This window comes from Hordeum vulgare, chromosome 5H (assembly GCF_904849725.1).
Source record: "Hordeum vulgare subsp. vulgare chromosome 5H, MorexV3_pseudomolecules_assembly, whole genome shotgun sequence".
Taxonomy (NCBI): Eukaryota; Viridiplantae; Streptophyta; class Magnoliopsida; order Poales; family Poaceae; genus Hordeum; species Hordeum vulgare.
The window spans coordinates 275,031,918-275,037,370 of NC_058522.1; positions in this window are offsets into that span (position 1 = coordinate 275,031,918).

The following is a 5,453-nucleotide window of genomic DNA, read 5'->3' on the forward strand; positions in this document are numbered from 1 at the left end:
AGGCATCGCATGATCATCATTGTCACCGGCGTGACACCATGATCTCCATCATCGTGTCTCCGTGAAGTCGTCACGCCAACTGCTACTACCACTACCACTATAGCTAACCGTTAGAAATGAAGTAAAAGTAGTAAACACATGGCGTTGCATCTCATACAATAAATTAAGACAACTCCTATGGCTCCTGCCGGTTGTCATACTCATCGACATGCAAGTCGTGAATCCTATTACAATAACATGATCATATCATACATCACACATGCAATATCACAACTTTGGCCATATCACATCACATGTCAAACCCTGCAAAAACAAGTTAGACGTCCTCTAATTGTTGTTGCAAGTTTTACGTGGCTGATTTGGGTTTCTAGCAAGAACGCCTTCTTACCTACGTGACAGCCACAATGATGATATGCCAAAGCTATTTACCCTTCATAAGGACCCTTTTCATAAAATCCAATCCGACTAGAGTGGGAGAGACAGACACCCGCTAGCCACCTTTATGCACGGTGTGCATGTCTGTCGGTGGAACCTGTCTCACATAAGCGTACGTGTAAGGTCGGTCCGGGCCGCTTCATCGCACAATACCACCGGAAAAGAATAAGACTAGTAGCGGCAAGCAATTGACAAATCATCGCCCACAACCTTTTGTGTTGTACTCGTGCATAGAATCTACGCATAGAAAACCTCGCTCGGATGCCACTGTTGGGTAACGTAGCATAAATTCAAAATTTTCCTATGCCATATTCAGATCTTCCTATGGAGAGACCAGCAACGAGAGAGGGGTGAGTGCATATTCATACCTTTGAATATCCCTAAGTGGAAGCGTTGCTAGAACGCGGTTGATGGAGTCGTACTCGCGACGATTTAGATTGCGGTGTGATTCCGATCTAGTGCCGAACTACGACACCTCCGCGTTCAACACACGTGCAGCCCGGTGACGTCTCCCGCACCTTGATCTAGCAAGGAGGAGGGGGAGGTTGGGGTAGATCTCCGGCAGCACGACGGCGTGGTGTCGATGGAGAGACGAGGTCTCCCGGCAGGGCTTCGCCAAGCACCGTGGGAGAGGAGGAAGGAGGGAAGCAGGGCTGCGCCGAGGGAGATGGAAAACTGTGTGCAAAACAGCCCCAAAACCCTCCCTATATATGGGAGGAGGGGAGGGGGGTGTGCCACCCCTAGGGTTCCCACCCTAGGTGGTGCAGCAGCCCAGATAGGAAAGGGGGCGGCGGCCAGGGCAGGGAGAGGGGGGAGGGGCGCACCCCTAGGTGGGCCTTAGGCCACCAGCGCCTAGGGTTTCCCCTCCCTCCCTCTTTGGTGCGCATGGGCTGGATGTGGGGGGCACACCAGCCCACCTAGGGGCTGGTTCCCTCCCTCTCTTGGCCCACGTAGCCCTCCGGGGCTTGTGGCCCCTCCCGGTGGGCCTCCGGAACCCTTTCGGTGGTCCCGACACTTTGCCTGTGGTGCCCGAAACATTTACGGCGTCCAAACCCATCCATCCTATATATCAATCTTTACCTCCGGACCATTCTAGAGCTCCTCGTGACATTTGGGATCTCATACGGGACTCCAAACAACCTTCGGTAACCTCGTATAACAATTCCCTATAACCCTAGCGTCATCGAACCTTAAGTGTGTAGACCCTATGGGTTCGGGAGGCATGCAGACATGACCGAGACACTCTACGGCCAATAACCATCAGCGGGATTTGGATACCCATGGTGGCTCCCACATGTTCCATGATGATCTCATCGGATGAACCACGATGTCAAGGATTCAATCAATCCTGTATACAATTCCCTTTGTCTGTCGGTATAGACCTTGCCCGAGATTCGATCGTCGGTATACCTATACCTTGTTCAATCTCATTACCGGTAAGTCTCTTTACTCATTCCGTACCACGTCATCTTGTGACTAACTCCTTAGTCGCATTGAGCTCCTGATGATGTTCTACCGAGTGGGCCCAGAGATACCTCTCCGTCACACGGAGTGACAAATCCCGATCTCGATTCGTACAAATCCAACAGACACTTTCGGAGGTACCCGTAGTGCACCTTTATAGTCACCCAGTTACGTCGTGACATTTGATACACCCAAAGCACTCCTACGGTATCCGGGAGTTGCGCAATCTCACGGTCGAAGGAAGAGACACTTGACATTAGAAAAGCTTTAGCATACAAAAACAATACAATCTAGTGCTATGCTTAGGATTGTGTCTTGTCCATCACATCATTCTCCCAATGATGTGATCTCGTTATCAATGACATCTAATGCCCATAATCAGGAAACCATGATCATCTATTGATCAACGAGCTAGCCAACTAGAGGCTTGCTAGGGACACATTGTGATCTATTTATTCACACATGTATTACTGTTTCTTGTTAATACAATTATAGCATGAACAATAGAGGAATCATGAACAAGGAAATATGATAATAACCATTTTATTATTGCCTCTAGGGCATATTTCCAACACAGGCGACTGACTCAAGAGGTACCGATGGTTCTCAGGTCTTGTAAAGTATCACAAATCAAAGGGAATGTCACATGGTAACCAATGGTTCACTCTAATATTATTTGTATGCTCATAGGTATCAATATGGACATTGATGACGAGTTGATGGAACTATACTCCTCGTCCCTCGTTGGTTACCCCAAGTGGAAGGTTGAGATGTAGTCAGCAGCAAATTTCTCTTACACGAGCACTGTAAGGTTTATCGTACCAGGAGGACTCCAAGGATCAACAAGTAGGTGTCTACTGCTCTGGTGCTAGCAAAAGATGTGGACCTGCACACACAACAAATAACTTTGCTCCCAACGAGTTCAGAGAGGTTGTCAATCTCTTCGGCCTTCGTTTGCAAAGGATCAAACACAAGCGGGAATAGCGATGGTGATTGCAACAGAAAAGGAAATAAAAGCAGTAAATGGTGGAGCTGTAAACAGTGGTGGAAATATGGGCGAGAGTACCATGATGTTCACTAGTGATGTCTCTCTCCCAAAAGACGATAAACAACTATGCTGGGTAAAGAAATTACAGCTGACCAATTGACCGAATTATAAACGCAGTGCAATGCTAATCATGCTACAAGAAAGTTAGAGGCTCATCAGTATGGCAGTACGCCAAGACAAGTAGATCATTTATCCATCAGCATATACTCACTAATCATCCACCTTGAGATATCTATCCAGAACATCTCGCTGGTATTAAGTTGCGAGCCCCACCCAAACTGCAAACTCAAAGCAACAAACAACTGCATTAACAAACTTTGCGTAAGCTAAACAATCCTTGCAACCGTGGTTACAAGCGCCGTTGTTTTCTCCCCGGTGGCAACAACCCATCCCCTAGTCTCATGTTTCTATCGCTCAAGCTAGACATCAGGGGGCATGAACCCACAGTCATGCATAACGCTCCCTCTTGGAGTTACAATCTATTACTTGGCCAAAGCAATAAAAAGCAACGGAGAACATGCATGAATTACTGAAGAACAAAATTTAAAAGGAGAACCAAATATATAACTCATCACAGTCTGAACATAATCTCATAATCCATCAGATCCCAGCAAACTCAGCATAGCAACAATAGGTAAATTACATAGATGCATTGATCATGTAGGGCATCTCACAACGGCTAAGAATTGAAGCACAAGATTGGATAGAAGACATCACATAGCTACTGGCCATGGACCCATGGTCCAAGGAGGACTAATCACGACACGTTCGGGAAGCGTCCATGGTGGTGGAGAAGCTCCCGGAGGTCAATCCTCCTTCCGACAGGGTGCCGGGAAGAGGTCTCCTGGCGCTCCCGATCTCGGAAGCGCTACGACGGCGGAACGATGGTGAAATTCACGATGCGGGATATATCCTTAGGGTTTTCGCTTCGAGAAGTAAATACAGGACAAAGGAGGGCTCCAGGGGGTGGACCCGCCACCCAAGCGACCTGGTGGCGCGACAAGGAGGGGGACCGCGCTAGGTGGCTGCCTGGGCGGGGCCTGGCTCCCCTCTGGCCCACCTTGGTGCTTCCCGAAGCTTCCGTCACGCTGATTTTTATATATTTTCTTGGGATTTTTTGGGCTCTGAAAATTGGGGTAAAGTCCCTGCAATTAAAAGACATCAACAGACAGAAACTAGCACTAAGTGCACTGAGTTAGTAGGTTAGTCCAAATATGTGTAGAAAGGTATGAAATTGTAGCAGAACACATAACAATGTCACTCAAAAGAGCATGGAACAAACATAAATTATAGATACGTTTGGGACGTATCAACATCCACAAGCTTAATTCCTGCTCGTCCTCGAGTAGGTAAATGATAACACAAATAATTTCTGTGGTGACATGCTAACACACATATAAGAACTTCAAAGTAAAGCAAGTAAGATATGCAATTAAAGTCAAGACAATAACAAGAAATAGTCTATATCTAGTATTGAAATTAGCAAAGTAAAAACATAAAGGTGGAAGAGCTTTCGTTGTCCATGACTCGAATGTCTCCAAATGGTGTTTGCGTGCAAGAAGTGGGATATGGGTTTAGAGCATAAAAAATACTATATAGTTTAATTGAGAACTCAATCTACTAAAACTTCACACTTGGTCTCCTTCGAAATATTATTTTGACTCATCCTCAGACCACTAGTCTGGCACAAGTCAAAATGATCCTCTCCCTTTCTACTTTGAGCACTCATGCAATGGATGAGCGCGAGCAAGATATATTGACACTTAGGATGGCAAAGAGAATAATGATGGGGAAGAAAGATAAAAAGGTGTGAAAGGCTCACATCAATGAGGACAATCATAGGCGAGAGAAAGCCAAATGATAGATATGATGTGAGGTGTAGGGATTGCCATGCAACGGATGCACATATGAGCTAAGGTAAGCTCTCCAATGGAACTAGTGGGGTGCATCCAACTTTCTTGCTCATGAAGACCTAGAGCTCATTTGAGGAGGCTCATCATTGGAATATACAAGCCAAGTTCTATAGTGTAAGGGTCCCCACATAGTTATGCATGAATGATAATCTCTATGGAGTACAAATATAACAATGGAGTACGAGTGTTGATATTTCAAAAGGAATAGTAGTGTTGCCCCCTTCTCTCTCTATTTTTTTTTCCTTTTTTTATTTTTGTGGCCTCTTTGGCTCTTTCTATTTATCTCTCATTTGTCCTCTTTGGGATCTTTTCATGTGTCCTCTTTGGGATCTTTTAATTTGTCCTCTTTGTGATCTTTTCCTAACTTAAGGGCAACACTCTATATTTTACAAGAAATAAAAAGAAGATCTTCACACTTTATAAGAAGTACTCAACATAAAGGTAAATGAAAACTATCATGATGTATGCAAATGTATGCCTCTGCCAGTGTAGCAGGATATGCAATAATACTAGCGCGTCATGTAGCAATAATAAGGTCAAAGCCCAACTAGCACGCGGCTCCTCTGTCAAGCAAAAGCATGTATGACATGAAG